At 45.6% G+C, this 25,698-nt stretch overlaps 1 protein-coding gene and 1 long non-coding RNA gene across 3 annotated transcripts in view; one reads left to right on the top strand and one right to left on the bottom strand.

Moving 5' to 3' along the window:
- Positions 1 to 768: 768 nt before the first annotated feature.
- Positions 769 to 7,134, bottom strand: LOC118253195 (uncharacterized). The gene is made up of 4 exons (XR_004780353.2): positions 6,920 to 7,134; positions 6,599 to 6,686; positions 2,110 to 2,169; positions 769 to 1,222 (listed from the first exon to the last, which is right to left on the bottom strand). It is a non-coding gene; the product is annotated as an uncharacterized LOC118253195 (long non-coding RNA).
- A 102-nt stretch (positions 7,135 to 7,236) lies between these two features.
- Positions 7,237 to 25,698, top strand: part of FNDC3B (fibronectin type III domain containing 3B) — a 185,338-nt gene continuing 166,876 nt past the window's right edge. The window contains exon 1 of one of the 2 annotated variants that reach the window (XM_035557360.2): positions 7,237 to 7,501. The gene's annotated coding sequence lies outside the window, so the exon portion shown is untranslated. The remainder of the gene's footprint in view (positions 7,502 to 25,698) is intronic. The other variant, XM_035557361.2, reaches the window with a different exon arrangement.

Genomic DNA, 25,698 nt, shown 5'->3' with positions numbered 1-25,698 from the left:
TACATGTATTTACTCTTTACTGCATATGGCATAAGTTTTATAACAGTAGTAATTGGCATTTTTATCGCACCTTTGCTCCCTAACAACTCTTTTGTAGATCACAAAGCATTTTTTTTAAATAACAATCAATGAAGCCTCCCATAATCGTTGTGTGGATAGCGAAAGTTATTGTTTGCTTTTCTGTCACTTCAAGATTTGTCTAAACCATTTGAATCTTCAAGGTTTAAAAGAAAAATGAAAGCAGAAACTTGTCAAGAATCCATTTGTGTTATTTGAACACCCTGCGATCACACCTCCAGCTCTGTGGCTGGCTTTCAAGTGAAACCTAAGTTCATCTTTGACCTATCAGCCATCAAATGACTCAGGACCTACTCACATAAGAGACAATTTCACTTCCATTGCACATCACAGCTGTGGTCTGCAGGATGCATACAAGAAGACAGGAGCTCGCTGCCTATACTGGCTTTTTCAAAGTGGTTGCTCTTCTCTTAACCAAAAATAATTTGTGGTTTTGTTGATCTGTAGGGCATGCTGCAAGATCTTTATTTTGTTAAAAAACAAAAACAAATAAATAAAGGTGGGTAGAATTTGGGCGTGATTGTGTGAAAGAACATGACCGAGAGTTTAAGCCTGGCTATTTATTGTAGATTAAAGAAGTAATGGAAATGTAAAATAAGCATTTTTTTTTAAATCATTCTAGCCTAAGGCACAGTTAGCTGAAGGGATTTTTCCAAGGCCATACCAGAACATTTGTATTCCAGACTCCATTATTTATCAACGTGAAACAGACATATTATCTCAGGCATCACGTTTTAAGTCTGGAAAAGTTAGCAACTTGGTAAATCATTTTTAAAACTTGACTGCTTTTCAAAGTAATATTTTATGTATTTTCATGCAGCTTTGGGGAAGCTCTAGGAAAAAAAGTCATTGACTGAGAGGAACCTAAAAACTGTCTTACATCATCCCATGAGTTCTTTGAGATACTATATTGAAACTTGGTGATACATTTTTCATAAGTGTCTTGCACCTGGCATAAAGGAATGCATTTTCTTGCAGATATATAAAGATTTGGAGGAGATCCCCTTTGGAAACCACACATTTCCAGGTGGCTTTGTGTGTTGGCATGGATGGGCGCCTCCATTCAAAAGCAGTGAGTCCTCTGCTCCCCCACTACTAAACACCATCTTCTGTCACCCAGGGAATTGGAGATGCTCACTGCTGGCTAGGAAAAAAAAAAGCAAACCACATCGTCTAGGTGTATTTTTGCTGCATTTGTGACTAAAAATACATTTGGCCAAATCCAGAAAGCAAAGGGAACCTGCAGCTGAAGCACAAGTGCACGGCAAGGCGGGAGGCTCCTCTGGATCTGAAAGTGCTGCGAGGAGGCTGGAGTGGGGGAGGCTGCTCTGCAACGTCTTGCTGTGATTTATGGTGATCCTGTGATCTGGGGTCTGAGCTGCCACTGGACAGTTTTATGACTCTTCTGTTGTTTTAAAGTTATTTGTGCATTTACTGTACGCTGCTGTGCTGTATTTTTATCTTTGAAAAGCCAGGCTTCTGAGCCACCAGCGTAGCTTGCTAATCACAGGTTTGGAAACTCCTGAGCTGTAACTAGCGGTGTTATCTAAGTATTCCTCTTTTTGTTTTTCCCAGGTGCTTTTTAAAATTACTTTTGGGAAAAATCAGTAATAACCTTTGTTTTCAAAGCCTGTATGTGATGTTTTGCTGTTCCAGAGCCAATCTGCTGAGTCACCGATAATAGTTTAATTCGAAACTGGCAACGTTTCTTGTCAATTGCTCTATAGACAAAAATCTCCACATTGCATATGCATGTAATTAACAGTAGATAAGGCTGTTCTATTTAAAGGCTGTAAAAAGAAGAAAAATCCTTCAAGTTGTACCCTGATTGATTCTAAATGAATATGAACTTTTGACAAAGCCCTGTCTGTAAAATGCAGTATAGAGGGAAAGGCTTTCATGATACCACTAGAGAAGTCAGAATAAAAAGCAGAAACTACTTAGGAATTAATTAGAAACCTTAGAGGGAGCTGGGAATAAACCCCCCTGTATAGTGCTTCTACTCAGCAAGAAAAATAAATGTTTACTTACGAAAGCGTTTATTTCTAAATTATCAGGTGTGGCTGCCTTTACAGGAAAGCGTGTGCATAACTGGCAAGGAAAAAGAAAAAAAAATAACAGGAAAAATAAATTCTGTGAGTAGGAAGGATATACAGCACAGAGGAAAAATACTGTGATAGAAAAGGGCAATGGATCAGTGTAAGTTTACTGGTACGTACAGAAATGACAACATCTGAATTTTTTACAGAGGGCAGAAACTATTAAGCATATTTTAAGTTACTCCTCCTTGTATTTTCTCCCCCCCTTTTTCCTTTGTAGTTTTTTTTTTTTTTTAATGACAAGAAAGAAGATAAATTGCTAGTTGTAAAGAGTGCTGCAGGGGAAACGCTGGGGATATAACCACCTAATTATGAATTTCCTGAATGTGCAACATGACCAGGAGCAACTGGACAGGATTAGCATTGTATGTTTCATCTCCAGCTGTTTCATGAATACCAATCTGCAAAATCTTCCAAGAAGAACATTTTTTCTGTGGCCCTACTTTTGGCTTTAACAATGCAAGCAACACTGCTTTGTTTTCTTTAGACACCAAACTGAAACAAGAGCTTTCAACAAACAAAACCAAACCAAACCTAAGGAGCCAAAGAACTGCACAGTGTTAAGGAGATTGAGCTGAAGTATTTGTAGAATATCAAAGGAGCACCCTTCTCGTTGGCAAAAGTGGAACTAGCACTGCAGAGACGCATGATTATGAGACAATAAACGAGACTATTTTCTTCTGGTGCAGTGGTCAGAAGTCATTGTTTTGAATGAGCACAACTGGTGTGTAATCTTCATGGCAAGCTTCGTGAATTGGTTCAACGCCAACGGTCTTTGGAAGCACTTGGCAGATGGGAACTTATTTAAGCTTATAAAACCAATGTAGATGAAAACATGTTAAAAATGGACGGTGTAAATCCTCAGCTTACAAGCAGACGAATTACAAACACAATGGAGCTTTTTATGGAAGGGGGGGCAACAGGAACATTTTCCTTCCATCGTGCCTTTGTAAAGCTTAAGAAACAATTAATAGAATAATATCCCTGACAAACAACTTATTTTGTGGTGTCAGAAATCACTACTTTAGAACAATGGTGCTGGTACACAGAGGGCCTCTTCTAGTTCCTGCTGAAGTCACTGGGACTTCTGTGACTTCTTGTAGAACTCCACTGGGCACATTTATTGCAGAGTAGTAGTCTGCGAGATTCAAACGCCAAACTAAGGACTTTGCCTCTTAAATGGAATAAAAGGATGTCCAGTAGACAACAGGTTTTTCTTTTGATGCGCAGTGCAAACTTACCATGCACCCCAATAAAAAGGCAGACAATTTTTATTTCAGAATCTTACAGCAGTTTGATCTTAGCCCTATAATTTCTGATCCTTGATCTGATCCCAATAATAAAATTTTGGGATTTAATTTGTGCATGTGTTACTGAGCATGAGAAATACTGACTTGTGTCCTACAAAGGGAAAAAACCTGCCAATTAATACCACAAATACAGACTCCTCACCAAACTCAGTTAGTACATGAATGCCAAAGCATGACTATATGCTCAGTGAATAACTGGCATTCATTTCCTCTAAATAGAGAGGTACAGATAGAAATCCTGGTTCATGCTAGTGTTTACATGCCCTAGTTATTTTAAAAAGTATCCTGCAGAATTTTGGATTCCCCACAGTAAAAGCGACCATCCTGACCTATGCACTGTGCTTCCCCCACATCTGGCTCGGGCCGTTCTCCACCAGCACTACCTTGAAACAAAACATTGTAAAGACTGAAGGAACTCAATAAGTTTCAGTCTGTATGATCTAATGTGCATTTAGCTTTCATTCTGTCAGATAAAGGTGAGAGAAGATGACTGTGACCAGAAACTTCTCTATGGTTTTAACTACCTAACTGTTCAAATTGCTGTGATTTTAATGGTCTGAGATACATAAAAGGACGAGGACCTGAAAAGGGACTTACGAAGAAGACCAACAGGTTGTATGGTCCCTGCTTCGTTGTGTGATCACAAGAGGGAGCGACATCATTTTGTTCTCGATGTTTTTCTGAGGGAGACCACACCGGTGTTTGGCTCACGTACCCTGCCCCTTCCACCCCAGGAAAGGGGTGCAGGCTGCTCAGGGAGCCTGCTGTGAGGTCAGGCAAATTGTTTCTTGCTGGCTGTGCCCCTTTTCCATCCCAGTTTATGCTGGCCCTGAGCGAGAAGAGCTGAACCCAGAGTTCTCACCCTGTGAATGCACCACATTCGGCACGACGCCCTGAGCCAGCCCAGAGCCTCTGTGACACAGCTGGGCAGAAAACTCATCCACTGCACACGCCTGTGCTGCGCGGAATTGGAAATGTCTGCGGGTAGTACACCCCAGGTAAAAAAAACAGCGCTCAGCAAATAAATCAATCAAAGCATTCTCTGTGCGCTGTTGAACAGCACTGGTGCCAAGATCTCAGCCTGCTTGCCCTCCAGAATACAGAGCACACAGCTTGCTGGAACAGTAAAAGTTTAACTCAGATCCCACCAGAAACCTGAGGGAAAGTGTCTTGAGAGAATAAAGACCATCTTCCCAGCCTTTACAATGATGTCTGATCTCGGATGCCTCGTTCTGGTCGTATGGACGGAGTTTCCACAGGCTCCTCTCTGGAATTTTTCACCAAATAGGAGGGGATGGCCAAGGGGGATGGCAGCAGAATACAGAATATGGAATTGGTTTGGGTCCAGCCCTGGTCAACAGTGCTGAAATTGTTAGTGTGATGGGTAAACAATTCCTGCCTGAAAGGAGCTTGGGGTGTCAGCCTGGTGCCGGTCGAGATTTGTCTAGGGAATGGCTGTCCTGGAGCAGTGTTGCCACCCCTTCTTCCTGCCCCTCTGCGCAGGCACTCGCAGGACGGAGGAAGGGACGCGCTATTGCCTTTCTGGCTCCGCTTGCTTCCTGAGTAAACAGAAAGATCTCACCACGAGAAAAGAAAAATATGCATATTATTGAAAGCATAAACTCAGAAAAACACGGACTCATCAGAATAGGAAAGTTAAGTTCATGGTTTTGTCTGTATTTGTTTGGATGATCGTTTAGGTCACTCATTTTCTCCGGAGTATTTTATCCATCCCTGCTGTGTCACCACATAACCTAGCTCTTTTCCTTTTTCAGCGGCAAAAGACATTTCCTCCTGGTCTGATTAATGCTCTTCCTTGATCAGCTGGCTCAGGGAGTAAGTCATTAAAGAAACAGTTTAATTTCTTATTTATGTAGGAATTTTCTGAGGAAAAGCAGTCCTTGCTCCCCTCCCGTCCTCTTCCTTGTTTTTTGACACACCTCCAGTTTCTATTGAACCATTTTACAGTTGCCGTTAACTATAGCCTGTTGTTGAGTTCCTTGGGATGAAGTGGCTGACTAAAAAGTGCTCTGAAGAAAAGGTACGCGTTTGTTCCAGGTGCAGCTAAATTTGCTGTCTTTTTTGTGTCTGACCAATTCTGTGGTTCCAGGAGGGACTGGAAACCATGTGAAAATCAAGTAACTGGGCACATTTTTTTCCTCAAGTACGTCCAATGTGGTTATTGCAGATGACTTTCTCTTTGACTTCTGCTCCAGTGGTGAAACCAAAGTGAAGTAAGTGTGAACTATAAACGCTTTACAAAACTGCAGGGAAATGTAAACCGCCCTGCTCTTAGTGATGGCAGAGGACATCACTCCGCTTCTGCCGGGGAAGTGACAACTCACCAAATGTCCCTACACCCCGAGCCTGTTTTGATTCTCCAAATACGAATGTGCTTGGACCTAGCCCTCCTCTGGTCCGTCTGACAGAAAAGCTAAAAATCAGCCTGGAGGTTTCATTTCCTTCCTCTCCTGTATTTATTTTCGTTTTCCCATCTTTATGTTTGATTTTGTTTACTCTTTGATTTAATCTTTTTGTAAGTTTCTAACTCAGGCCAGGGATTTTTTCCTTTCTAAACCAACACATTCCCTCTTGCCTGCACCACCTCCCTCTTTCCCTTTTCTCTATCTTTTCCTTCACAAAACAGCCTGCAGGACCAAGTGAAGGCTTTACCACCCTAGTGAATAATTAATCTCATCTGACCCTGTAACTCAATCCAGGATCATCCAAAAGTCTGCATGTTTTGGGTCACTAATAAAACAAAACATTTTTCTGCTTTTAGATTTTACTCATTACAAAAGTTTTTGCAATTAACAATGAACAATACTTAGTGCTGGCTGGCCATTTTACACTGAAAAATCTTTCCCATGTGAAAATGCTAATTTTCTGTTTTCATAGGAACTATCTATTTCAGATTTTTTTTTCCTGTATTTTGGTCACTTAATATAAAAATAGCCGGCCCAGTTGGGTATGGCGTTTTGGTTTTACTGAACTTTTATGCCAAAGTGATGTTTTCCAGTGTGAGTTTTGACAAGCAGAGGTCCCATCAGTAAGTCCCATGGGACGAATGGTCTTTTATTGGCATTTTAATGGAAGCTGATGAAAATATACCTGAGCTGCCTGAGACTCCACGGGGTTTTCCAGTTTCTGAAAGGAATCCTTGCTTTTGTGGATGAAGTACGTCAACCACTGGGAACCTCTGGGGAAAGAGGAGATTGAAGAGAATTGTGACGGAGGGAAAGCAGCGTGAAGTGGGGGGATTTTGAGGCAGAAAGAGCTAACCAAGGGAGTGTGGCCCTGTCAAACAGCCCTGCACAACAGGGCTGCCATTAGCAGGGGGTGAGGCAGGGCCTGGTCGAGTTTCTGTGCCCAGATCAGATCCCCAACCCCGACCCCCCCATTGCAGCGATGCGGTGCTGAGCGGTGAATTACCCCTGTGGCTCCCCCCAGCAAGCGGAGCGATTTTCCTCCTTTTTGGCTGCAGCATGTCAGGGTATTTCTTAATCTCTGAGAAACGCTGCCTAAAACCTCTCCTCCTCCCTCTCGGCCGAGGGGGCAGACGGAGCCGACCGGGGGCTCTTCCACCTCCCGCCTTCCCCCTCACGGCGGCTGGCAGTGATGGTGGCGGGGGGGCTGACCGACGGGACGGCGACACGGGGGTGTCACCGGGCTCGGCGCCCCCCGTGGGTGCGGGAGGGCCGGGCCGGGCTCCCGGGGCCGAGGCTGAGGGGCCGGGGCGAGGCAGCGGGGCCGCCCCGGGGAGGAGCGGGGCGGAGCGGGAGGCCCGGGCGCCGCCGCCCGCCCTCGTCAGGCGGCTTTTGGGCGGGAGCCTCTACTCCAGAGTGCTCGGTAGCGTGGGCCGGCCGCGGGCCCCATGTGGTGCCGACATCACTGACATGGCGGCATCCCCGCCGAGCCCTCCTGCCACTCGCTCCAGCTAGCCGGGAGTCACCGCCGGCCCGGCCCGGCCCGGCCCGGCTCGGCTCGGCTCGCCCCGCACCAGCACACCGCCAGGTAAGGATGGCGCTGCCCAGCAGCCCGGCGGGGCTCGGAGCCCCCTGTTGGGCTCGCTTGGGCTCGGCTCGGCTCGGGGCAGCCGGGCTGGGCTCGGAGCCGCGTCCCCCGCCCCGGGGCGCCGCAGCCGCCCCGGCCCTTTTGTTCCCCGGCGGGGCGGCGGCCGCGCCCGGCGGGGCTGGGCGGAAAGTTTGGCTCGTTCCTCCCCGTGGGGCTCCCCCCGGCTCCCCCTGCCCTCCCTGCCGGCTCCCCGGGCAGGTGGCGGAGCCCTGGACCCGTGGGCACGGTGGGGAAAAAGGCTGGGGAGAGGGACCAGCAACTTCTCCCCGTCCCGGCCTTCCCCTCCCTCCCCAGGCTCCCTTCGGGGAGGAAAATCCTGGCAGCTCGGTGCTTGGCTTGCCAGACACCTTTGTAAAATGGCATGCTACCAGCAGACGGAACGGAAAAAAAAAAAAAAAAAAGAGAGAGAGTCTTTTAAAAGCTTAACCTCTCGTGGGCTAAGAGCACATCTGCATCCCTCCCGTCTGCCCCCCCCCCCCCCCCGTCCCGGTTCGCAGAAATGTGCTGTTTAAATAGGGTTTTGGCGAAGGGAGTGCGGCTTGGAATTCACTGTAACGAACCATTTATCCCAGCTATGTTTGTAGAATAAAAGGCGGGAGGTGAGCCTCGCTCCATATTAGTGATTTTGGGGTTTCGTTTGCGTTTCTTTGCCCGAGTACCCAAAAGTGCTAGCCCAGCTCCTGGAAGTGAGCGTTGCTCCTTCGCAGATGGGGAAGCGAAGATATGGAAAAATCAAAGTTTCTTCTTCAGCGGTTTTTGGGCTTTTTGTGCGTGTGGTTTTGGTCGTTGTCGTCTTGCCTTCACCCGATGCCAGGTTTATGAGCACGGCACCCACGTATGCTGGTGCCCCCAGCCACATCGGCTCTGTCCCCGGCTGCGCGCCCCGCAGAGCCCAGGGCTCACCGGGGGTAACGCGTCCACTTCTGAGAGGCGTTAAACCAGTCTAACTTGAGCGTAACAATGTGCTACGTAATGGCATTTCAAACTTGCACACATTTTCACGGCTAGAACACGATTTCTCAACCTTTTTTTGTTCCCTGCTGGCCTGGCAGAGCAGGCTGGGGCTCAGCCCCGCTGACGGGGGCGAGCTGCTGCCGCCCCGCACACGGGGTGTGCTGGTGGGGAGCCCTCGTCCCTGGATAAATGCATCGTCCCCCGGTAAATGCATCACCCCTGGGAGCCTCGGCAGGCGGAGACGGGCTGCCCCCTGTGAGGGGAAGCACCCTGCTTGCCTCAGCCCGTCCGTCCGTGCTCTCAGCCCTCTGCCACCTGCGTGCCTCTCCCGGCAGTACGGGCGTGCAACCGGTGCTACCAATAAGAAAATGATTCTTGGCTGTGCTCCCGGGGTCATTTAGGGTCTCACACAGAAGCAGTCTGTTGGTGTTTTTCTCCTAATCTTCAGCGCTCTGTGGTTCCCTCTCATTAGTTTTAAAGCGTTTGCGATTGTGGTTATATCGGGACCCTGCTGTGACAGCAATGCCAACATCCCCAGAAGTACCATATATTGTTCTTCCCTGCCTGGTATCTCCCAGCTAGTTTACACTCTTAATGTAGCGCAGGGATGAGTCTATGTGGAAGTTAATACATTTTACAATTTTTTTGAGCCGTTAGGACTCATCTGGTTTGGGTTTGAGGTCACTGCTGGGACAGCAGTGAGGGTATTTTTTTTTCATACCGTTAGCCTATAGTTGGCTGAAGTCAAAGAAATGAAGAAAGCGTCCAAAATAAGCTGATATTCTGCTATAGCTGAGAAGCTTGGAGCTGTGACTTCGTACTGCAAACATTATATCTATAAGCAGAGGTTGTAACTTCAAGTCTGAATTGCGTTTGTTCTCGCACTTTCCTTCTACATACAACATTTGGTGAACTTGAAGATTCTCACCTAGTGCCTCTTCCTAGGAGAGACACATTTTTTTCCTTTTTACTTGGTCAATTCCATTAAGCCCTCTAATGAGAGAGAAGTGGTTAGGGTTAGGTAAACTTTTGTGATTGATAAATCTGTGCAAGAAAATATATACAGATCATACAGCGGAGTTGAGTGTGGTTGTATTCGTGAACTTCCCAATTAGCGTAATGGGCTTTTCCCTCAAAAATGTAGGTTGTCAGTCTGGTGAGCGCTAGTGCAGAAGCAGAGTTTACGGTATGAGTCAACGCGTGTAGTGTGAGGATCTTAACTCGTACAAAATACTTGTAATTACATAAAAGTCTCAGAACCCATATGCAGCCGAATAAAGCAAATTACTTTCCACAGTGCTTTTCCTCTCAGTGTAGTTAGCTGCTCCTCTCAGAGGAGCAGACGTGAGGAAAACTGGAGTGACCCTGGGAAGCGCGAGGACTGGCAGTTCAGGCTGCCCTGGAAGAGAATCCCGGCCTCTCAACCAAGAATGCCGTGGTAGCAGGCAGCGAGTCTGGAAATCAAGCGTCGCAGCGTATCGGGACGGTTTTGTGGAACATACTGCGAGTTATTAAAGGCTATTATAAACAACTGTGACTTCAGTGTACAGCAAATAAAATAAATAGTGGAGGAAGCCAACAAACCTCTGTGTAAATCTCAGCTGTGCAGAATGCCAGCGGGGCAGAGTTCTGCAAACCCTTTGCAGAGCTAACTTTGCATAGGTGATCTTGTCTGCGGTGCTAAACAGCAGCAATGGGGAATCCTTTAGGGACAGGAATATCAAAAGTAATGTTGTTTACGGCCAAGGGTTAGTGTCGCTGTGTGATCTGTCCCTGGAGATGGAAGGTATGTGGGAAGAGGGAAGTTCTTCAAACAACAGTCGAAATAGGAGACGATAGATACACAACGGTAACAGGCCATCTACAGGCAGGAATGTTTGTGCGGTGGAAAACAGATAACTCCTCAAACATTTGCCAGTTGAGATGTGGCGGTTTGCATTTTCGCCAATTTGTTCTAAGTGCCTCTCTGCGAAATGAAGGGTGCATGCCCCTTCTTTATTGCAGAAGAGTCTGCCAGGAAAAAGAAAAAGGCACAAACTAATTAAACCTGATTTATTGTGCAATTTGTAAGAGCATTGGAGAAATTAGCTGCCTTGCAGAAGTGCTGTTGCAGATGTTAAATCTGTGCTCTGCTCTGGATGGAAAACTACGATGCTATTGAGCGAGTTCAGGAGAAAAGCGTAGTCTGTGTTAAAGTCTGTTCGTGAGCAGGAGCGTTCCCCAGAGGGTCCGGGTAATGTGGCTTTGAGTGTGCCTGCATGGTGTTTTGTGCTGTGGAAGGATGGATCACCTTTTGCATCGAAAAGGTTGGAGGTTAAAACATGCCGCTTGTTGAGGGACGTGCTTTCCGTGTTTGATCCGAGGAATCCTTTATTTACAAGGAAATTGTGTTGTGTATCAGTGGATAACGGAGAACAAGCCGACTACTACACCCCGTGCGTAGGAGACACTTGTCACTTGTGTTTCTAGTGGTGGCAGTTTATAACGTGGTATGTGCTGGAGGTTACCCCATGGATGCTCGTCTTTATTAGAGTACAGTTATGTATAATGCTCTCTTATTTATGTGATATGAATTGAAAAACAATTCCTAATTGTGTGTGTTTTTATAAATATTTTTTAAAAGAGAACAGAGGTGGCAGTTGATATTGGTATGTGGCATTTGCTTGTTCTGGCATCTGCTTCATCACAATGGATTTGAGAGTGGGATTTCAGCCACTCTTTTTTTTTAATTTTTTTTTTTTTTTTGAGATTTAGGTTATTCAAAATCAAACTCACAGATTTGCTGGGATCACAGGTGATAGCTTAGAGCAATGAAACATGCCTGCCTTAGCGTATAGCTGTTCTGTGGCAGAAAGGCGCGTACCTCGAGTGCTTCGTATGTAACTCTTGTAACCGCCTGAAGCGTAACTATGGACGTGGCTATTATTAGGTCCTCGCAAAGGGCTCTAATAATAGAACGTGTGTGTATGTATATATTTAAACATGTACTTCATGCTTTCAGAAGTGTTTCATATGGAATGTTTTGAAAAGAGAAAAAAGAAATCACTCTCAAGAGGCTGTTAATAAAAACTTCAGTAAGCAACAATTTTAGGTGACCCTCGCCACCCTCAGAGGTCCTCGGAATGTCGGGGACAGCTTTCCCCATGCTTTTCATCTAAGCTAGCGAAACGTCAAGCTCATTCTGCTTTGTTTGTAGCTAGTTCTCTGGGCCTTGGCATAGCCATGTTGACTTCACGTGGTAGCTCCCTATTCCCTGCTCGACAACTAATAAAATGCTACCAGTCTGTATCGTAATCTAAATCTCCGTGTTATCTTTTGCCCCGAGTACTTCTGTGTGACTCTTCAGTCAAGCCTAACACAGAGGAGTATGATGCTGTGATATGTTTGGTTGGATTTATTTATTTTTTTTGAATCTCAGTAGCAGAAGCAGCAGAGGAATAGAGAGTTATCGTCCTAATGTGCTTCAGGATCACCTAACCATTTCTCTTCTAACTGCCAGAGCTTATTCCGCTTTACAAGTAACCTTTATTGTGGAAGCATATGCCTATTTGATGGCAATTCATATAACATAAGTGACCTTATACTTGCTGACACTTGTGCTGGTGGTTATGAAGCATTACACGTTGCTTTTTGCTTGTTATTTATTTATTGATGTGGAATAATACAGCAGAGAAAAAAAGATGATAGCATTTGTAGAGAAGGAGAGCACTGAATAGGTTTCCTTCTGGTGAGCCTGTATTTTATTTTCTTTTTTGCAGCATCATGTAGTGTCAACTTACAGAAAAGAATTATTTTTGATGTCTTGATACAAGCAAGTGAATGGTGAGCAAAAGCATCACCTTGTTAGAATAAATTAGCAGCAGTGACATGATCAGAACTGCAGAGGTTGTAGGTTCAGGGTGTGCAATGCCTGAACTCAGCAGCCTGAATTTCCCCAGCTTCTGTCTGTGATACTGAGAGGTGGTGAGACTGAAAATCAAAGAAAATCAAATGAAAATCAAAAGCGTGCAGCTCGGGCTTGGCTTCCTCAAGAAGTGTGTGACTTAGTGTTCTGGTTTTCATGGATGTCAGTAGTAAATGCTTCTTGATACTGCCTTGAAAAAGAGTGAATGGTCTGAAATTAAGAACAGAGATGTCTCTCACTGGCCAGTACCTCCACGTTAATTAAAGCAGATGAGAATGGCATATACCAACCTGTAAATGATTTGGTTCAGCGCGCCAACAAGCTGGGAACATTCTGTGAGTGCTTGCTGTTTGGCTCTTTCAGGCGTGCTAGAAAGGACTGGATTCGTAAGCAGGGTGCTTCTGTTCACATCCTGAAATGGAAAGCGAGACCGGTCTCCCTTTGCTTTGTCTTCAGACCTTGGCTGGATGTTGGTCAGGTGCTGAAAGGTGACTACGTGGGGGACCACGGGTGGCCTTGAAGTGCTCTTGCACCTTCCCACTGCTCTGCTGCCTGCAGTCCAAAGGGAGGGCATCCTGTGCTTCCAGTAATGCAGTTGAAGCACTGCAGGCACATATATGTATTGGTAGCACAGGATGCCCTCCCGTCGGACTTCAGGAGGCAGAGTAATTGTGTTTTTCCCAGCACAGCGCTGCCTTTTGCCTGAGCTATCTATTTTGTCTTTCCTAAAACGCTTGCCTTATTGAAAGGGCAGCTGACTTTCTGCTAGTTCTTTTCTGAAAATGTGTTTTAAATACTGAAGCACTTACATGTGGATGAACTTTGCTAAATGGAGCGAATGATGTGAGCTGGTAACTGTAGTATCGCTTTACAGGTCAAAATAACCCCCTGTAAATAAAGATGCACGAGCGCTTTGTCACTGCCCCAGTGCAGCTAATAGCAATGCTTTCGTGACAAGATCAGGCAAATCAAATATATTTTGTACCTGATGCTGCTAGATCTATTTCAGCTCAGAACCAGGCTTGAGACACAGTTAAATAATCGCATGTGTTCGTGGCCCTGTTCTTGTGGTAGGTGAGTAGTTCCCTTGCTGGTTTTTGTTTTCTCCTGTGCTTTGAATGGTTTGGCTTGAGCACTGAAACTGTTGGTCTGGTTTCCCCCCATTCTTAATCCACTTCACGTATTAACCTATTAATATCCTGTTGCCTTGTGAGATACTCAGAGCTTCAAGGAAATGCTTTGATAGTCTAATTCCAGTAGATACATTTTTATTAATTGTATTAAAATTGGAAAAAGGGATAGAAAGCAAGGTGTTTTTCACCAAAATGTGTTGGTGCTGTTCCTCCAATGTACTGCACTGCCTATAACTGGAGATACCTTGGAAGCTGTGGCTTTTAAGGTGGGAAATTTGTTCTTACTCGTTTGCACTAACCGAAGGGTGACAGCATGCTTCCTGAGGGCTGGTTTCCTTGGGGCCATCCCCTGCGTTCAGCAGGGCGACACTCTGAGCTGTGCCAAATCTTCTGCATTGACAGGGTGACTGAGAAACCTGTTTTCAAAGCCTGCCTTGGGGAGTTACAAGTCTTTATTTTCTTGTGCTGGAAAGTTACAGTATCTCAGAAAGATACAGTATCTCAGTCAAAAACAAACAAAAGGACCAACTGCTTCTTACTCTGGGTTTTCACAGAATCTGCTTCTGCTTTGAGATCTGCCATCAGAGGACTTCTGCTTTTTTCCGCGCGCCACTTGCCTCTCCTTTCTTTGGCAAGCTTATTCATTAGCTAACTTTGGTTTCTGATACCAAGATAGGGTTCCCTTTTTAATTATATCTTAGCGTGATTTATATTCTTCTATGGTTGTACACTAGTCGAAAAGCCACCCTCAGTCACGCAGCGAGCTTACTGGTGTCCTCGTGCCGCAGAGCAGGGCTGCGGAGTAGCACGTGGTGCCAAGAGGAAGCGTCCCCCCTGAGCAGCTGGCACAGTAAGTGCACCTGGCAGACAAGGGAACCGAGGAGCTGGACGCACAGTGCTTTTTGGGCATGCTGCTTGCTCTCTCCTCCAGAGCACGTCAGATGTGGGCGAGGGATGGGCGCAGAAGTGTCGCTGCGGCGCGCTGCCTTCCCGCTGTCCTGCTCCTTCTGCTCCGTGCGCCTGATCACGCCGGGGGTGTGACGTGTGGCCCTTGCATGACTAAAAATGCAGGCATGTGGGTAGCGGGTTATTTTGTGGGGGGAAACGTGTCCTTCCACACGTGTAGTGGGCGTGTGCTCAGCCTTACGGTGAAGGTGGCTAAGTCTTGGCTCTGAAGTGGGTCCAAATGACACAGGAAGGCTGTGGTATGTGGTCCGTGAGTACTTCCAGAAGAGCCCAAGTCTGATCCAGCAGGAGCACGGGGCGCTGCTCTCAGCTGTTAGGTTGTGTCGTGGTTAATAGCATCCACCAGCCATCCACGCAGGGAGAGAAATCCGTGGGTGTCTTTCAGGAGCTGGTTTTGAGAAATGGGCCAGAGGTTTTCTGCTTGTTTGTTAAGGGTGTTTATGGACAAAGAGTTACAGAAAAGAAAATGAGAAATTGGAAATGCACTGAAGTGACCTCATGTTTTGGCAGTGATGTGTAGGAGGTAGCACACTGAGACCCAGGGGTGACAACGATGGGAAGAGTTGAGCTGCCAATGGCTTACAGCACCGTGGATGGTCTACAGAGAGCTTAGGCCTGGAGAACAACCCAGATGAGGCCTAAGTTGCGGAAAGTTTGGTGGTATCTGTGATTAAGAGAAAGGGATGCCAAAAAAAATCATGAAATTCAAAATAAATGATAACTTTCAGTTTAAGGTGTCGGTCTGTTTGCGTTAAGGTCACTCATTCAGCAGGAGACAATGTATGTACGTCTTCAGATCTTCTGTGGTTTGGAGGAGGCAAAATGGCACCAGTGTTGCAGATAATCTGCTGTACAAATGAGTTTAACAACACTTAAGATTCCGGATCAGTGCAAAACGTCTCGAAACCTAAAAAAGTGACCTGCCGCTTGCAGTATGCGCCACGAAACTACAGGCTTTCAGCTCCCTTCTGAAAAGTTCAAGCTTATCTTTTACCAGGTGGAAATATATGGTAGATCTTCTGAGGACAAAGGATTAATTGCCCTGTTACGTAACTTTGTTTGTATGTTTTCCTCTCGGTTTATTTGTTACAAAACTAAAATGCATTTCAGTTCAAGAGGACCTCAATAAAGATGAAAACAAACCAACCAACTAAAAAAACAAAACAAAACAAAAAATGCACCACAAAACCACCTGAAGGACCAAACCAAAATGCCTTGATACTTCACGTTCTGGTTAAGTTCAGCTGCCGTTGAGGTAATAGTGTCTTACGTCCGGAAGTCATAAACATGCTATGGATTTATCCGCAGGGACACAGGTCACGTCATGCTGCGTTATTCTGGCACGGTGCTGGACCACACCAGGCTGCTCTTACCCTGCTAGGGAGGTAAATGGATCGCTGAAGTTTTCGGCTGCTGTGTGATATGTTCCAGGTCTCCTTCATGACCATCTAGGACAGCGTTGTTAATGAACAGCTGAGCTATAGTGTTAATTATTGACCGTAAGTGATGAACGGGGAACTTCACGGCTAAGGAGGAAGAAGTCAAATGCTGAGGTTCTCAGCAAAACAAAACTTCTTGGACAGAAGTGATCAGAGTTGTCAACAGCGTGCGCGTTATTGCATAAAATGAGCCTTGCTGCTTCTTTCTTGCATGTCAGCTTGTAGCAAAATCGACTTGTTTGATTCTGCTCTGCACATGTTTGTTTTTGTAACTCCGTGTGCTGCTGTAACGGATCTTTATTATTGCTTATTAAGTTCACTGGTGCTTCTGATGACTGCACAAAAGATAAACATCCTCTGACTTTTAGGCATAGAGAGCAGATCTGTTCCTCCTCTGAAGCCCATCCGCGAGGTCGGTGTGTCCTGCTGGGGCGGTGGTTGTCAGCGCACCCCCAGCCGCTAGGATTTCTGCCGTGGAGAGGAGCGGTCTTGGGGCCTAATTCAATTTTCTTCCTTCTGCAGGGTTTCGTGTGCACAGTGTTTGATCTGTACCCTTTCCTCTCTCGGTTAACAGAGCTGGACATTCTTGTCCAGGTCTTCAGCTGCTTGCTCAGTGGGCAGGAAATGGTCCTAGGAGTGGAAATTATGCAGCTGGACGGAGCGGGGCAAGGAGCGCCGTGCCGCGTGTAACCGCCAGGACCTCTGATCTTTTCCACAGCAGCCATCTCTCTTGGATAAAACACAGGAGTCAAGTCATCCAGATGCTTGTGCAACCACAATCTCTTTAACATACAAGACGGCTACATTTTAATTTTTGTGCCTCTGAATAGGTTGCTTCAGTGGATGTGTGAGAGCTGCTATGTTACTGGAAAGGCAATATTTGTACATACAAAACACTGAAGTTAGACATCAACAGTTTCACTTCCTTTTGGCATTTCTTGATTATGCAGTCAGACAGGATGATATTATGCTCTTAAAAGTTGCTGTAAAACATTTTTCAGTTTCTCTGACCTTCCAGACTGTTACGGCCTTGTCTCTGCTGGCAGATACCTCGGTCCTTTGCCCTCTCTCTTAGTAACTCCCCATTTGTCTGCTCCCTTTTTCCTCCCTTAGATTTTTCTAGTATATAACTTTGTTTCAGTGCGTCCTGAGTTGCTGGGTTAGTATAAGGGGACAAAGAGAAGGCTCTGGGGAGACCTTACAGGTGCCTGCCAGTGCCTAAAGGCAGGGGAGCTGGGGAGGGACTCGTGCTCAGGGAGTGAAGTGACAGGACGGGGTAGCTGCTTTAAACTGAAAGAGGGGAGGTTTAGATTAGACGTTAAGAATAAATTCTTTACTGTGAGGCCCTGGTCCGGGCTGGCCCATCCCCGGCGGTGCCCAAGGCCAGGCTGGATGGGCTTCGGGCAGAGTGGGCTGGTGGGAGGGGGCCCTGCCCATGGCAGGAGGGAGCTGGGGGGCTTTGAGGTCCCCTCCAACCCAAACCAGTCTGGGATTCTGGGATTTTGTACTCAATCAGAAAGCATATAGGGATGGCAGATTGGATCTGTCAACATTCATTCACTTCTGTCCTCTGGAGAATGCTTTTTTAAAAAATATGTAATTAATGGAAAAGAAAAGTCTTAATTGTGCTTCAGTGTCCTGGCTCCTCAGCAAGGCCTCGCAGGAGTAATCACTGGCTGTAAATCCGTCAGAGACGTAAACAACACAGAGACGTAAAGGACTGTTTAAGCCAAAAGGTGGTGTCAGCAGATGAATATCTATCATAAAGCTATCAATAAATAAAACACTTCTGCAGAATTTGATCAAAAAACTTCATCCAAAACCAGTCCAGCTGTCAAATAGCCGACGTCTTACGGCAAGCAGGAAGACCTGACTAGTTCTAACATAGAGATTTATGCACAGCTGTGAAAGAATGTGTGGCATCAGGAATTTCATATATGAATAAAGAGTGTACAAGCGGAAGACTGGTTTCAGTGAAGTGTGAGGACAGAAAAAGACCTGTCCTGGCATATTATGTGATGGAAATACTTCACACGTTTGTTGCAACAGCAAAATTAAAAAGCGAAACAAAATACTTTTTTTTTTGAATGAATTGATGTTGTAATAAAAACGTTTTTTCAGTATACAGCTATGGTCACAGTGGAATTTCGTTCCTATGTGCTGTTACAGATATTTATTTACTGGTAGAAGATCCTGATGTAGCACAACTTCAGAAGAGGAGATAAGTAGTTTTCAAAGAGCTTTGAATACCAGGTCAAACAATAAAGGTGTTTTCCAGAACTGCTTTGTGGAAGCAGTGGATCACTTACCAGAGTAAAGCCTGAAGGTTTGTATCCAAAATTTTACTAATGATAACCTCTAGGAAGGAGCATATTAATTTTGGGATAATCACAAACTTCAAAGCAAAATCAGAAAACGAGATAAACTTTGTTTATGCTTTGGCTTAGAAAAAATAAAAATAACAAGATCAGTATTTCACAAATTTGACTTTCAATATTTAAAAATCAAAATATCTGAATCTATATTTGCTGGAAGGTGGAATGTACCCTGAAATACAACATGCATGTTTAAAAGGAAAAAAAATGAAATAAATCAGTGAACAGATGTGCAGTGCTGAAGTAGAAATATTTTCTGCAATATGGAAAGGAGAACCCAAAGTGGGTCACCTGCAATATCAAGAGTGGCTCTACAGACACAACAAATTACTTCTTATGCTTGCACCAGTACTCTGGAAGAAGAAAAATCAGCATGTAGTGAAGGCATTATCTAGCTAATTGCTTGGTAGCTAGACTGAAATTGCTTTAATACTGGCCTGTGCTGTTGCCTTTCTCAGCAGACGTGCTTTTGTCAGGGGGTAGTTAACGTTTGTTGGGAAGAGGAGCAGGCAGCGAGTCCTTGTGCAGCTTTCATCTGAGCATTGTCCTCTTACAAGGACTCCCAGGAGCGTGCTGGCAGAGCTGCCTTCAGTGACTGAGCTGAGTTTTGGGGGATTTTGTTCCAAATAGTCAGGTTTCTCTTTAAATGAGACATGTTGATGACATTTAATATCATGTGATGTGCTTTCATTTATGAGCTACTTGGGGGGGGGAGTTACTTTATTTGTTTTTATGTTAATGTGGAAGAATTGGGAGCTTGTTTCCATCCATCAGGGCTGGAGACTTGAAACAAAAGCCCAGCAAACTTCCAGATGGTGGCAGATCCTGGATGTGAGCTGCTGCCCGGCACAGCTCAGCGAGCCTCCCTCCGTCACCTAGCTGCTGCCAAAACGTCTGCTGGACACGGCTGTTCTTGGTGTCCCCCGGAATGGGGAAGAGGCAGGAGCAGTACCTGGCTGTGGGAGCTGTGGGTGAGACCCTTGTGGCAGAGCAGGAGTTGGCTTGCGAGCTCCCCAGGGCTGCAAGATGTCCCCCTCGAGCAGGGGCAGTGGTCTGTGGCCTCTTCTCTTTCCGTAAGAGGAGGAAATGCTGTTCCCTGGATGATCCTGTCTACTCCCACAGCTTATCTTGTTTCTTTTTGTTTTGATTGTTGTGCCCGACTCTGATTTGCCTGGCTTCTGTCGGGCTCTTGCTGTTCCGTGATGTCTGGGACCCTTATCAATACTGCAGTGCTGAGCTGGTGCTGGTGGTGTGCTGGCACCTGTGGTACGGCTCCTTCCCAAACGTGCTGTCAGCCCTTGGGTTAAGCCGTGGTCTGTCAGCTAGCCGGTTCTTACTGCACAGGAGATATTTCATTTTGATTGTAGAGTGCTAACTCTTTTATCAGCATGGCACGACACTAAGTGAAACGCTGGCTGCAGAGTAGACACATGCTAACACAGCTATTGTTACCCACCGAACGTGTAATCTCGTCACGGAGCGCGCTCGGGTTTGTTTGACAGGGCCTGTTTTATTAGAACAACGTTGTTGATTATGTTCGTATCTTTGAGTTCCTTATCGGCAGGACCCTCCGTTGCCTTCTGATTGTTTTATCTGGAAGCTGTGCCCACTAATGGCACGTAATGGCACCAGGCGTCCTGCTCCCCTCCCAGCCGGTGCTGTGGGATCGGCTCTGGGCCTGCTGTCAGTGATGGGGCCAGGCCAAGGGCTGGATCAGGCCTGAACTGCGAGCCTTCGGGGCTGACTTCGTCACGGAGGTAACCCATCTGTCTGCTACAAGTGCGTTTTGTGCCTCCTTCCAAATACCGAGTGGAAAAACTTATTAAATGCTTTTTTTTGAAGCCAGCATCATTAGCTGTATTTTCATGTCTGTTTTGCTGTGGGGTTGTACGACTATAAGATTTCAGGCCTTCCTAATTTATTTTAAAAAAAGTAGTTCGTCTTCTAGTGTCCTAAAAGTTGTGATTATTTTTTCTTATTATTTGTCTTGCCCTCACTCGCCAATTTTCTGTAGTTTTAGTTCACTTTGATCACTGTTGTTCTTCTTTTCCTCCTTTATCCATTTTTATTCTGCATTACATTTAAACCGTCTTCATTTTACCACTAAATCAGGATGGGTTTTTAGCCAAAGTTTCCCTCTTTCTTAAATGAGAGGATTCTACTTTTTTCTTTTGTAGTTCTCTTTTTAAAGAAACAAACAAAAGCCTTACATTCATAATGTAGTTAAACCTGTTTTCCCTTCTCAGTTCTGATCAGTTTTGGGAAATAAGCATCCGTTGTTTTTAAGCATAAGGAGCCTGTACTAAGTGCTGTGACTTTCCCTCTAACAATACGTGATGGCGGTGCTGACTGGAAGGCCCTCGCGGGGTGACCCTGACGGGCCGTGAAGATGAAGCTTCCAGCCGTGGAGAGGGTTGGGTGTGCAGGATCCAGAAGGATAAGAAAACCAAGAGGTTTTTTTCTCACATCTCGCATATAAGTCTTGTATGTACAGTGCAGGGAAGCTTTGTTTGCTCTTTAAGCTACGTTTGAATTCTCTTGTGTGGCGTAAATCCAATAGCTCTCTCAGTGCACTGTAGGCAGTAGGGGAGGAAACTGTTTCACAAGTATTTGCCGTACAGAACTTGAAGGCTCGCCTCCCTCAGGTAGTTAAACATCGCGGTACAAGGAAAGGAGGTGCTGTGACCCACCTCTGCACGCCTTTTGGTAGATGTACATGGAAGTGCGTGTCCATGGCCCGTAAGGTGGCGTTGCTGCTGGAAGGCCGGTGCTGCCTCCAGCTCGGGGTGCTGCTGTCGCCGCTTCTGCTGCGGTTCAGGAGCACGTGTGGGGTGCTAAGGGAGCGCTGCCGCTGCTGGCCCAGTGCTTCTGATCCCCGCTGTGTGGCACCTTCCCCGCCACCAAAGCACCAGTGCTGCCAGAAGTCGGGATGTCGGTGATCGTTCTTCCTGTCCTCTCCTCCCCTAGCCGCCAGCTCCCATCCGAAGTAGAAGGGCTAAGGGAAGGTGGACACACAGACATTAGAGGTGAGACTTTCTCATGGTCTCCTCGGTGTTGTGCCACGCACAGATGTGGCACCTTTCTACTGAGTGTGGGGTTCCTGTAGTCAGCCTTCGTAAGTGACAGCTGATTTAAAGAACACTTTGACTAGTTTGTGTTTCTTCTTTCTTAAAGAGGAGACTGAGTCATTTAGCTACCTGTCAGGATACTGAAATTTCTTCATACTCTGAAACTGCTTTTTGTTTTTCAGATTTGATGGGAGGGGCTGTTTTGTCCTCTGTAAGAAAGGGCTTCAGAAAAGCTCTTCCCTCTTTCTCCTGCACAGCTTTAGGCGGAGATCTTGTCTGTCTTTATATTTACTCAGCGCGAGGTGCACCGCACTGACGGCCGCCTCGTCGTCACTGGAGCAGCACGTACAGCAAAAGCAGCAAGAGCCAGGAGCTGCAGGAGGGCTCCTGTGCTGTTTCAGGAGAGAAGCTCTCTTGTGCTCTTGTGTCACCCGGGGTTGTCCAGACGTGCCTGTCAATTTATACATTTTAACTCTGTGTGGTAAGAGCATCTCCTGATTATTTGCTGCTAAAATGTGGTATTTAATAATGACTTGAAGGCAGAACTTCAGGCAAATGGGAAGAAAGCGTTTTCTAGATAAAGCTTGGTCACTGCTTGTTAATTAATGTCTGTCTTTTGTCGGGGATAATTACTGCAGCATTGGTAGGAGATAAAAGTTGAGACAGAATGCAGCTGAGCTGTAATCTGCTTATGTTGAAGCTCGAAATAGTGAAGGGGATGTTTGACTTGAAGTGATTGTCCTTGGATGTCTGACTGCTGTCCTCACGGTTCCCCTTTGCTCCAGGCAGAGGAATGGCATGCTTTGAAGCGCAGGCACAACTCTAATGCAAAAATACCAAGCTGTGAATAAATAATAGAGAGGTATCTATAATAGATCTATATTCGTGTGTTGGATTCCAGGTTGTGCCCAGAACTATGGGAATTCCTAACAACATTGCCTTTAAGTAATATCCTTCTTTGTTAGAAGCCGGAGCTGATAGAGTACAACCAAGAAGCACTCTGAGAAACACGGCAACACTTAATGAAGTGTTTTTTTGTTGCCTTTTTTAATCTAGGAATATAGTCCTTAGGCCTTGTTTCCCTATACATGTGTACACAGAGAGGTCTGCCCTTAAAGTCATGGGCTTAGTGGATTTTGGCAGAGTTGAGGTAGGTTTTCCCCACTGCTGCTGCCTTTGCGCTCGCTCAGTGCTGCTCAGTCCCTCGCGCCATCCCAGATGTGCTTCGGGCAGCAGGCTCTGCCGTGCACCAGGGTGGGTGGAACGACTTACATATAGGCACGAGAGAGGTCTGGGATGCTGGATGTAGGAATGAGAAGATCTGTGTAATGCAGAAGGAATTCCAAGCATCTTTTTGGTTAATTTTGTTTTGTAGAGTACTGCTAATATGGCTTGATGGGAATGTGTGTATTGACTGCAGCTTAAGGTGTCTCGATTATTTCTAGAAGTGATTCTCTGAATTCTTCCCCAGAATCTTCTTGAGTTGCAAATAATTGGACTTAAGTCAAAACAACTCCATAAAGCCCATTTTTTTTAACCTGTATTAGTTTCGTTGAACCACTGTGCATGCCTTGACAAATACTTCAATATTGAATCTGTTTTACTCCTAATGAAAGAATTCTGATCTTGTCTGATTCACTTAGATTGAGACTTTCCTACGGTAGGAACTGAATTATATGGTGCTTGGCGTTCTGTACTGAAGCTTTCTTTTTTTCCCCTAACAAGGAAAGGGGAAAGGAAATATGTAAGGAAAACACATTTGGACAATATTTGCAAATGGTACAGGGACGTGCCTATGCAAAATGTACCCGTCCTGTTTGCGGGGGGCACAGAAGGATTTTGAATGCTACGTTTTTGTGACTGAAGTAGAGATGCTGGCTTACAGGTTTTTTGTTTGTTCTTCTTAAAAGTTACAAAACTACTACTCAGAAGTGGGTGTCAGAAACATACTTGCCATTTAGACTCTGTGAAACTGAATTTGGAAGGAAGTCTGAGGTGCCTTTATATTCTGAGCTCTGAAACGCTCCGTTACCTTTTCTCCATCCTTCACTTTCCTGCTGCTGTTTAACTTTGGTAGCGATTTTTCAGGTTGTAATAATAATAGGAATTTGACAAGCCTAGAGGTAGCCTTTTCTCTGATACAAATCAGCAGAGCTTCATTGTTTTCAGGTATTTGTTCCTGAACTGTGACATTTTGAAGCTGTTAAAATGCCATTGTCGGTGCTCTGATAATCTTCAATGGCTTCCGTTCAGATTGTGCGCTCGTGATTGATAAAGTCAGACGGATCGTTTCTTATCTCGAGTTATTCTAGGGCGTTACTTGGCTATTTTAGCTAAATACTTAGCTCAAGCTGAGGAATTTTAATAAAGAGAGCAGCATAAGGTATTTTCTAATAACACACACTCTTTCATCGTTCGTTGTTCCCCCACTCTACCCAAATCTAAAGAGCAGAGCATCCTTTCGCAGACGGCGCGGGCACCAGGGTTCGGGTGATGATGGTGCCTGTGTGGGGCCAGCCGTGTATCGGAGGAGGTCCTCCCTTCCATCAGTTTAATTCCCTGTGGGTATTTTTGTTTTTGTGCCTAAAAATGAACTTTGTTGGGTGCCAGCCACTCACTGATGATTTATCTGCCAAGCAAGGAAGAAAAATCAGTTTCTAATCTCTGTGGAAATAAAGGAAACGGATACAACAAAGTTGAAATTCCCCTGGTCCGTAGCACTGGAGAACCATTCGATAGACAAAGAATGCAATAATGGGGGCTGAGGTTTTTGAAGAAATGTTCCCCTGAAGAATTAATACCTGTCAACACTAGCTTTTCAGTGGGCTTAATGGTTATGTCTGAAGATTGAGATGCTGCTTGGAGAATAAAAGCTGAAGATACAGGAGAGTATCCAATTTATATGAATATTGGAGGAGAACTCAATCTTCTCCCTCTCTCTGTCTTGAAAGGAGTTTTATGGCATAAAATAGTCATTGAGGTAGCACGGAGGAAGCCTTAAATCTTAGGAATTTGTTTCAAGTTTGTCGATCAGTGGATTTAACATCTCTTCAACGAAAACTGTGATGTTTGTTTATCAGGCGTGGATTCTTCGGTGGATGGAAAAGATCTCAGTGCACCTCAGCAGAAAGATCTTAACAGTCGCGTTAGTTTCGTAAATAACTGGAAAATAACTTTTTCTTTCCAGTATTACTCAGCAGTGGTGTTTAATTGGATTGTTTTGATTAAATTAGCAAATAGCATATTTTTCTGGGCCTGTATTGTGTTGTACACTTGAACTGATAGGATATAATTAGACACTTCATTTCGTTTCCATTTGACATCTTTTAACTAATTAGTTACTTGGATCGCTTTCTTTTGCGTTTCTTTATTGTCGGTTGATTAAGTGCACTTACTTAGCTTCTCCGAGGGTACAAAATTAAGAGCGTGCTAATTGCACAACGGTTCTGGCACGTATGGGCTGCCTCGGTGTCACCTAAGGACAAAGAGTTTGCCGCCGGCATCGCGGGCGCTCCTCCGTGCCGGCGCCCGTGGGCAGGTGTGTCAGCAGGCGCTGCGCCCTGCCAGCCCTCCTCCTCTTCCTCGCCCTGCAGTCTAGTCACAGCTTGCTGGCGATGGCTGAAATAAGCTCCCACCCATGGGGTGGATGGCTTTCAGCTCTTAAATATTCAGGCTCACTGCTTCGAGGACCTCGGGGTGTCGGTGGTGAGGTGCTGGAGCGCTCTCAGAGGGGTCGGGACCCGGGGGTGTGGGTTATGCCCGAAACCATTACACTTCATCGAGAGGGGGGGTTTCGGTGGGTTCTGCCACGAATTCCAGCACGTTGTGCTCGCGGGGCATTGGGCATCAGAGAAATAATGCTACAGCTGGGAAATTGTGAGTACGACGTTGCTCGAAGTGAGCTTCCCCCAGGCGTTGAGTATGCTGGAATAAATGAGACTGTTACAAAATGCTCTGCTTTGTGCACAGATCGAGGCGTAATTTGTTTGGATTCTGGTTTGAACATCAGTTATTGATGTGAGGCACTGAGCAGGATCTAACTTCTGCCTGGTAACAAAGCAAAGCCAACAGAAACGAGAATTAAAAACCACTGAAATTTTACTTTTATTGCTCTGCAGACTGAAGTCTGAGTGCATCCAAGCCTCTGGTGTCGGGACAAGATGCGCGCCTCTTTCTGGAGAGCTGCCTTTCAAGTGAAATTCCACTGTTTTAAGACAAAACCAAAAAACTTAACACTTGAGTTGTGATAGTGAATCAGGTCCGAGGAAGTGAATTTAGGTGTAAAAGAGCAACAAAGA

The sequence above is a fragment of the Cygnus atratus genome, chromosome 9 (assembly GCF_013377495.2).
Source record: "Cygnus atratus isolate AKBS03 ecotype Queensland, Australia chromosome 9, CAtr_DNAZoo_HiC_assembly, whole genome shotgun sequence".
In the NCBI taxonomy this organism is placed as follows: domain Eukaryota; kingdom Metazoa; phylum Chordata; class Aves; order Anseriformes; family Anatidae; genus Cygnus; species Cygnus atratus.
The sequence above is the reverse complement of the archived record's forward strand: the minus strand, read 5'-3'. Positions and strand labels throughout refer to the sequence as shown.